The sequence below is a fragment of the Psammomys obesus genome, unplaced genomic scaffold, assembly GCF_907164565.1.
Source record: "Psammomys obesus unplaced genomic scaffold, mPsaObe1.curated_primary_1811, whole genome shotgun sequence".
Lineage (NCBI taxonomy): Eukaryota > Metazoa > Chordata > Mammalia > Rodentia > Muridae > Psammomys > Psammomys obesus.
The window spans coordinates 4,301,864-4,311,733 of record NW_026591872.1 but is presented as its reverse complement, the minus strand read 5'-3'; positions in this window follow the sequence as shown (position 1 = coordinate 4,311,733).

Below are 9,870 nucleotides of genomic sequence, written 5' to 3'. Positions count from 1 at the left end.
TTTTTTTTTTTTTTTTTTTTTTTTTTTTTTTACTGTAGTAAGGTTAATTATTTCCTGTGTTTTCTTGACAGTAGCTAATTTTCTTGGGTTGTATTTTCCCTTCCAGTGTCTTCTGTAATGCTGGATTTGTGTGTAGGTATTGTTGAAATTTGTTTTTTTCATTGAATATCATGTTTTCTCCGTCTATGAGGACTGAGAGTTTTGCAGGGTATAGTAACCTGGGTTGACATCTGTGTTCTCTTAGGGTCTGCATGATATCTGTCCAGGCCCTTCTGGCTTTCATAGTTTCTGTTGAAAAGTCAGGTGTGATTCTAATGGGTTTGCCGTTATATGTTACTTGGCCTTTTTCCCTTGCAGCTTTTAGTATTTTTTCTTTGTTCTGTATACTTACTGTTTAGATTATTATGTGGCAGGAGGATTTTCTTTTCTGGTCAAATTTGTTGGGTGTTTTGTAGGCCTCATGTATCCTTATTGGCTTCTCCTTTAACTTGGGGAAATTTTCTTCAATGATTTTGTTGAAAATATTTTCTAGGCCTTGGAGAAGGGAGTCTTCTTTTTCCTCTATTCCTATTATTCTTAGGTTTTGTTTTTTCATATTGTCTTGGATTTCTTGGACGGTCTGTGTCAGGAATTTTTTGGATTTAACATTTTCTTTGACAGATACATCAATTTCTTCCATTGTATCTTCTACACCTGAGATTCTTTCTTCCATTCTTGTATTCTGTTGGTTATGCTTACCTCTGTAGTTCCTGTTTTCTTCCCTAAATTCTTCTTCTCCATTATTTCCTCCATTTGTGTTTTCTTTAATTTTTCTAGTTCTATCTTCAGGTCTTGAGTTGTTTTGTTTACTTCCTTCACCTGTCTGATTGTATTTTCCTCTTTTTCTTTTAGTTCCTTCAACTCTGTCTCTTTTATTTCTTTCAGTGATTTAATTATTTCTTCTCTGAAGGCCACAAGCTGTTTAGCTGCATCTTCTCGTATTTCTTCAAGGATGGCCATAATCTGCTTGTCTTTATCTTCCTCCATTTCTTTACGGATAGCCATGATCTGTTTGGTTTTATCTTCCTCTAATTCTTTACATATTTTATTTGTTTCCTCTATTATCCTCTTCATCAGCATAGATGTAAAGTCATCTTCTTGATTTTATATTATGCTGGGTAGTCCAGGGCTGCCTGCCCCTGGATGGCTGGGTTCTGGAGATGCCATATTGCTCTGTCTTTTGTTGGTTGAGCTTTTACGCTGACCTCTACCCATTGGGCTGATTTAGGTGTTGGCTGTTATTTTCTGTGCTTCCTGGAATCCTGAGGTAGGGAGTATCCCCTTGGTGGGAAGATGATTTTTCCTGAAGGAGTCCGTCTCTGCTTTTTGGTTATGATCACTGTAGGGCCAGTGTTTCTCATGAGTTGCCACTGCTCACCTCAGGTTTACAGCCCTGAGTAGTAGCTGTGGTCTATGTTAGGCAGGGGGGGATCTCACTCTTACCCATAGAATTTCTCAAGACTGCTGCCCCACTGCTGGGTTTCTTGTTATAAATTTAGTGTGCTGCTGCTCACTAAATTTCCATGTACAGTCCTCTTGACAAACCTGCTGATTCCCGAGCTGTGGGGTTTTCTCCCAACAGGGAAACTCAGTCTGTTATCCTGAGGCGCACAGTTCTGTCCGGGAAAGTGAGAGGTGCATTCAGCAAGTCTCTGGGCCAGAGACTGATTGCTCCGCTCTGGACCTTGAGAATGTGCACCTAGGTTGAGTTGGCGCCTGGGGGCACTGCTCTGGTCTGGAGGCTGGGTGCCTCACTCTGGACCAGAAGCTGTGTGTCCCTGTCTGGGATGGCGGCTGCAGGCACTGCTCTGGTCCAGACGCTGTGGGTGCAGCCCTCTTTAAGGACCAGGGATTCCCACAGTTTTGACAGTCTAGCTAGGGATAACTGGTTGATCCTTGGCACAGTATCTGAGGGCTGCTGTAATGGCTCTCTGGCTTTTGTAGGTCTGAGGATGCAGCTGTGTGTCCCAGTGCCCTAGGGGAACTCAATAATGGTGGCAGAGCACAGCGCTTCTGCCTGCACTAGAGTCTGTGTGAGTCCAGGAAGTGTTTTGGTGCTGGGTGTCCTAAGCGTTAGAGCTGATGACCCCCTCCACTGGGGGTTTCCTCCTGCCAGAGACACGCAGTCTTTGCTTTGGGGACCGCTGTTCTGTCTGCGGTGGCGAGTAGAACCCACAGGCACAGATGCCCGCTTGTGGCTCCGCCTTTCTGGCCGTTCGGAGCCTTGGTGGCTCCCTAGACTGGGTGATTTTCCCTAGACCATTTCGGGGTGGGGGTGTCGGCTGAGTGCTCTGAGATCAGAGCCGTTTCCCTCCCTGTGGGTTTGCACCTGCCAGTGAAACGCAGTCTCTGGTGCCTGGTGCCCTGGTGCCCACAGTTCTATCTGAGGCGGTGAATCAGGCGTGCAGGCAGGGCTCCATGCAGGCGCCTGGGTCCCGGCTCTGGGTCCCGGCTCTGGGTCCGGGCTGGCTCTTGGGGCACCCGCGGAAACCTAGTCTTTTCCAGGGGATGTCTGGGTAACCTGAGGTTGGTCCCAATTGTTTTCTTCTCCGTGGGGTTATCTCTCGACTGAGAAATCCAGTCTATGGTGTTGTGGGCCCACAGTTCAGTCTGGGACCGTGACCAGATCGTGCTGGTGTGTAGCTCTGGGCTGGCGACCAAGCGCCTGGTGTAACCGGGATCTCTTCCACGGTTTAGCTGGGTGAGTTAAAGCTGATTGAATCCCCCACCGTGGGTTATCCTCTCACCTGTGAAACACAACCACTTGTGTTTTAAGCCGCGAGTTCTGATTGCTGGTCGCTGTGCCAATCCTGCTGTGCTGCTCCTCAGAATCGAGAAAATCTTGCTAGAGAAAATGGGGAGGTGCTGGAGAGATGGTTCAATGGTTAAGAGTACTGGCTGCTCTTCCAGAGAACGTAGGCTTCTTTCCCAACACTCACATGGTAGCTCAAAATCCTCTGTGGTTTCAGTTCCAGAGTATCTAATGCTCTCTTCTGGTCTCCATAGGCACAAGACATGCACGTGGTGCACATTCATACATACAGGCAAAATACTCAAAACATTAATAAGTAAATACAATTTAAAAATATGTTTCAGATTTTTGGATCTTTAAAAGTTGATGGTCTACATAGTTAATAGATATGAATTTAAAGTTTACTTTAAAATATATAGGCTCCTGTACCTCCTCTTTCTGGATTCAGCCACATCTTGTGCAGTGCCAGCTTCCTCCCTGAGATATGAAAGTGAAAGTTAAATTTAGCTGTATTTCGTGCCTAGTTACCAGGGCTTCCTTCAGCTATGGTAAAATAAATATTTTTGCTGTCAATGACCCCTTCATTGACCTCAACTATATGCTCTACATGTTCTGCTATGACTCTACCCACAGCAAGTTCCATGGCACAGTTAAGGCCGAGAACGGGAAACTTGTCATCAATGGGAAGGCCATCTTCATAATTTTAGGCTCAGGATCCTGCCACTATGAAAAGGGGGTGACTCTGGTGCTGAGTATGTTGTGAGGTCTACTAGTGCTTTCACCACCATGGAGAAGGCTGAGCCCCACTTGAAAGGATCATTATTTACATATGATATATAATATACGTTATATATTATATAATAATATCATTATTATGGAGTCAATAGGATCATTATTTCTTCCCCTTCTTCTGATGCCCCCAAATTTGTGATGAGTGTGAACTACAAGAAGTATGACAACTCACTCAACACCATCAATTCCTCCTATACTGTGGATATTTGAATAGGAATGCCCCTCTTAGGCTTATATATTTGAATACTTGGACATTAAGGAGTGGCACTACTTGAGAGGGATTAGGAAGTGTGGCCTTGTTGGAGGAAGTGTGTCATTAAGGGTTGGCTTTGGGTTTTCAAAAGGTGGAGCCAGGTCCAATTTTAGTCCATTTTCTTGCTGCCTACAGATCCTGGTATAGAACTCTCAGGTACAATGCCTGCCTGTGTAACACCATACTTTCTCCCATGAGGAAATGAACTAAAGCTCTGAAATTCTAAGAAAACCCCAATTAAATGCTGCATTTCATAGAAGTTACCATAGTCATGGTATCTCTTTGCAGCAATAGAACATTGATTATGACTCACTCCACCAAATGCTTAGCCCCCCTGGCCAACATCATCCATGACAACTTCAACACCATGAAAAGACTCATAACCATAGTCCATGACATTACTGCTTTCCTGAAGACTGCGGATTCCTTTCTCTGGGAAGCTGTGGCATGATGGTTGTGAGGCTGCTCAGAGGCTGCATTCACTGGTACTGACAAGGCTGTGGGCAAGGTCATCCCAAAAATGAAAAGGAAACTCACTGGCATTGCTTTCTGTGTTCCTGTTCCCAGCATATCCATCATGGATCTGACATGCTGCCTAGAGAAAGCTTCTGAATATGATGACATCAAGAAAATGGTGAAGCATGCATCAAAGGGTCCTATATTAGTCAGAGTTCTCTAGAAGAACAAAATTGATAGAATGAGCTCTCTATCACACACATATATAAATATACATTTGTATGTATATATATACACAAATACACACACACCACACACACACACACACACACACACACACACGGATTTATTTGGGTGCCTTACAGGTTGTCATCCAGCTAGTCCAAAAATGTGGTTCAGCTAGTCTAAAAATGGCTGTCTACCAATGGAAAGTCCAAGAATCCAGTTGTTGTGAAGTTCATGAGGCTAGATGCCTCATCTGGTTTTCATTTTATGCCTCAGTCCTGAAGAAGTAGGCTATAATGCCAAGTGAAGGAATGAATTTATTAGCAAAGGTGAGATCAAATAGGCAAAGAAAGAAAAAAAAAGCTTCCTTTTTTCATGTCCTGTATATAGACTGCTACTAGAGTGTGTGTCCCAGATTAAAGCTTGATCTTCCCACTTCAAAAGATCTGGATTAAAACTGGGTCTTCCCACTTTAAATGACTTAACTACAAAAAAAAAAATCCCTCACAAGTGTTCCCAGCTGCTTGGATTTTAGTTCATTCTAGGTGTCATCAAGTTGACAACCAAGAATATTCATAATATTTGAAGGCTTCCTGAGCTATACTGAAGACCATATTGTCTGTTTGATCTTTGATGCTGGGGTTGGCATTGCTCTCAATGACATCTGTGTAAAGCTCTTTTCCTGGGAAGATAATGAATACAACTATAGCAAAAGGGTTGTGAGCTCTATGGCCTCCAATGCCTCCAAGGAATAAGAAACCCTGGGCCATATACCGCAAAAAGGGCACATGAGTAAGAGTGAGGCACACACATGTTGAGAGGCCCCAGTCCTTACTTCACCCAAAACTGAACAATTTTACACAGTTTCTATCCCAGACTTCCAGGAGAAGATGAGGGGCTTAGGGAGTCCTCTCTTGAATACCATCAATAAAGTTCACTTCAGCTGCATATGTACATAATATAGATTTCATAATTTCATACATACATAAACAATCCACTTTGATCATATTTTCCCCATTATCCTTTCTCATAGAATCACTTCTTCCCAACAAAAGAAGTTTTTTGAATTACATGGATTTGGATGTAATTCTGTCATTTACTAGGTGGAAATATCACTTAATCCCTTTGAGGCTTAGATTCCTTGTTTGCATGAAGGGCATAATAGTGGTACCTACTTTAGATTAATTCATCGAACAAACATTTAGCATGTCAGTCATGTCTTAAGCTCTGTGGCCATAGAAACAAGTAAAACAAGAAAATCCATGTCCTCATTGAGCTCCGCTTATAGTCTCAAGGCTATGAGAGGCTCAGATAAGACGATAGATCTGTATTGTATTTTCTTTCTTCCTTTTCTAAAATATAGATTTCTTGTTTTATCTTACATGTATGCATGTTTTGCTTGCATGTATGCATGTGCATCACATATCTAAAGTACTCCCAGAAGCCAGAGGAAGGCACTGGGTCCTCTGGAACTGGAGTTACAAGACAGTTGTGAGCTGCCATGTGGATGCTGGGAATTGAAGTTTCATCCTCTATGTGAGCAACAAGTGCTCTTTTTTTATTAATTACACTTTATTCATTTTGTATCCCCCCATAAGCCCCTCCCTCCTCCCCTGCCGATTCCACCTTCCCTCCCCTTTCTGCATGCATGCCACTCCCCAAGTCCACTGATAGGGGAGGTTCTCCTCTTCTTTCTGATCTTAGTCTATCAGTTCTCATCAAAAGTGGCTGCATTGTCCTCTACTGTGGCCTGGTAAGGCTGCTCCCCCCTCAGGGGGAGGTGATCAAAGAGCAGGCCAGTCAGATTATGTCAGAGGCAGTCCCTCTTCCCATTACTATGTAACCCACTTGGACACTGAACTGCCATGGGCTACATCTGTGCAGGGGTTCTAGGTTATCTCCATGAATAGTCCTTGGTTGGAGTATGAGTCTCTGGGAAGTTCCCTGTGTTCAAATTATCTGCAACAAGTGCTCTTAACCACAGATAATAATTGCCTTCCCTCTGCTAGTAGTCAATACATTCAGAAGGGTGTGGGGTGTGGATTCATGAGTCATTCCTGATCCATAGTTGATTGATGATAGGCCTAGTCTTGTGTAGGTTCAGTAGCTCATAATTTTTGAACTGGAAAATTCAAATAACATAGCACTGGCTCTGGTGAGAAATACCCTGCATAGCATTATGGTAGATGGTATTGTGAGAACATGTCCCATGCTTAACCAGGAAGCTTGAGGACATGGAGAGTGACCAGACTTGTAACCGCTCCATAGGCTTATCTGTTAAAGTTCACACTGATTCTCAGTATCACCACTGGGGACAAAGCTTGTAAGACAGGAATTCTTGGAGGAACACTCAAGCTGTATTCAAACCATTGCATATGAATACAAAATTTGAATCTGACATAATTTTCATACAATTACTATGGCCAGAGGTTACACAAGAATAGGTCAACTGTAGAGCATAGTTTTATAAGCTCTGGATAAGTATTTCACAGCAGATGGGAGAAATCATACTGCACTACATTTATTCTCAGACATTGTTTTATTTGATATTGAGAACAATTTATGACTCAGATATTCTTATCATCGCTGTTTTAGGGTTGAGAAAGTCAAGACTCAATGATATCTATAAAGTAGTGGCTTTTAACCTTGGTTGCAAGTTGGAATCACCACAGGGTATTTTTTTAAAAGAACACTGTGCTGCATTCAGAGAAGTTCTAACTTAATTGGTTTAGAACCATAGTTCTTAATACTGAATGGCTTTGTTTACCTTCCCCTAGGGAGCTATTTGGCAATGTCAAGAGATATTTGTGGTTGTACTGATGTAACATTAGCACATAGTGGGTGGGTAGCATCCAGCTGTGCTTCTAAACAGCCAGAAACCACAGGAAAACCTTGTCACAACAAAGACTTATCTAGCCTTAAAGATTATCAGTGCTTGAGTTAAGAAGTCCACATGTGCCAAAGGGAATGGAATACACCAAGGAAACTGCCTTCCAGACACAGAAGGACTGATTCTCTAAGTGCAGGTTGATAGGATCTCAGTGCTGAGAGGGGAAGTGGACACAGTTTCCCACCCATAACCCAGAAGCAATACCCTATTGACAACCTCTCAAAGAGGCAAAGTAAGTTTTCTTCAATAACATATACTGAGCACACAAACCACACTCAGTGTAGGCCTCATGCTCAGAAGTGGATAACCAATTCAAAATTAACTCAGTGGTATTTTTGGAGTTTGTTTCATAATGCTTTGTTTGGCCATTTTTCTTAATGTTACTGGCTTTTGGTTATATATTACAGTTTCCAGTTTTGTGTTTTATGGTGTACATACATGTGTGTATGTGCATGTGTGTATGTGTTCATGTGTGTATGTGTTCATGTGTGTATGTGTTCCTTGTGTTTTTTTTTGTTCTGTTTGTTTTGTTCTGGTTTGTTGTTTGTTTACCTGTGTCTGTGTTTGAGGGGGGGCATAGAGTTGGATGGCTGCAGAGGTGGGGAGGATTTGTGAGGAGATAAGGGAGAAGAAACCATGATCAGTATAAATTGTATGAAAAGATTTTACTTAAAAATTGCAGATGTAAGGGTGGGGCCCTGACATTGACTGATAGAAAAGGCTCTCCCAGTGAATTCCCATGTGAATTCCCACTTGATAGTTTTCTGGATGAGTCAGCAAGACCTAGTACATGAGAACTAGCAGAGCTTTCTGAGAGTTAGGTGAGTCAATTCAGGATTGCACAGAAAACATTTTAGAGATTTGGGGTCAGAAGCAAGTGTAGGTGCTGGCAAGACAGGAAGAGCCATACACACTAACCACACACACACTAGATTGTGAACCGTTGCCAATCAAAATAAAACAAATGCAAAAATACACCAGGATGGTGTAAAAATATCTTAAGACTCAGCTTAGGACCAGGTGTGGTGGTGCGTTCTTGTAATCCCAGAACTTGAGAGATTCAGTCGTCAGGACTTTCAGTATGAAGTTCAACTAGGATATGTAGTAAAACAGACATAGAGGAGGTGGCAGGGAAAGAAAAGAGAAGAGAGGAGAAGAAAGGCAAGGAAGAGAGAGAGGGAAGAAGGAAGGAATGTGAACATCAGTGGCTGGAACCAAGCACTGGATGATTTATCTTAATGACTTTGTTTATTCTGTGAGGTTTGGAATACCTGCCAAGGTTACTTGGCAGGATAATGGAGACTACAGTGAAGACATCTATAGTCATCTCAGTGAAAATTGTATGGTTCATATCAACAGACAAGTGTGAATTTTCAAGAAAAGACAATTGCAGCTTTTCATTGGCAAGTTTTTTTTTTCAAGCTGCCAATAAAGATGCTAAATGGACCAGCTTGAGAGCCTTCTTTTGTTTTTTGTTTGTCTACTGTACAAAGTAATACTGAGGATGCAAAAGGTTTTGATAACGCTTTTCTTGGTAGGTGGGGGATTTGAGTAAAGGAACAGCCTTTATGTTTACTTGAGGGGTTCCTGCTCCCAAATACTTGGAAAACTGTTTGAAGGAAGGAAGGCAGGGAGGGAGGGAGGAAGGAAGGAAAGAAGGAAGTCTGAAAGCTCTGAGGAAAGTTGCAGTTTCTGGTGCTTTTCGAAGAAAGTGCATGCATGAAGACCCCAGAGGTGGAACTATGGAGAAAGAAAGTGTCAGAACTGTATGCTGTTTTCTAGTTCAAGATAATGAGACGGGGTTAGGCTAGAGAACATAAGTGGAGGTTAAATAGAACGTGCAGAAAACACTCCAGAGAGATACTGGGAAGATTCATAATGCAAGGATTCCAAATAATGTAATACCAACGTGAAAAAAAAGTGTGGAAATGTATCAAAAGGTTCTTTAACTAACTACAATAAAACTACCTATTGTACTTGTTAAATATACAGATTTTTCAGGTATTTTTGAGGTTGGGGTGTGTGTGTGTGTGTTTGTATGCATGTTTACATGGAGACCAGAGGTTGTATTTGGAGGTTGCCATTGGGTGTCTTTCTTAACTGCTTTCTACCATATTAGTTATTCTTATCTAACACTTGTATTTATGTTTATCTTTTGAGGCAAGTGTATTCTATGTGTATATGAGTGCGTATAGAGGCATAAAGTGGGCATTAAGTCCTCTGAAGCTGGAGTTAGAGTCAATGGTCTAACATGGGTACAGGGAACTGAAGTGGGATACTCTGGAAAAGCAGCAAGTTCTCTTGATCTGCCAAGTGCTCTCTAACTTCTTTATTATTTGACAATTTTATATATACACTAATTTTGGTTACCTGTCCCATTCCACTCTCTCATCTATCCCCCTGCTGAAATACCCTGACTAACAACCCTCCTTATAATTTAATTTTTTCTTTCACTGAATTTAA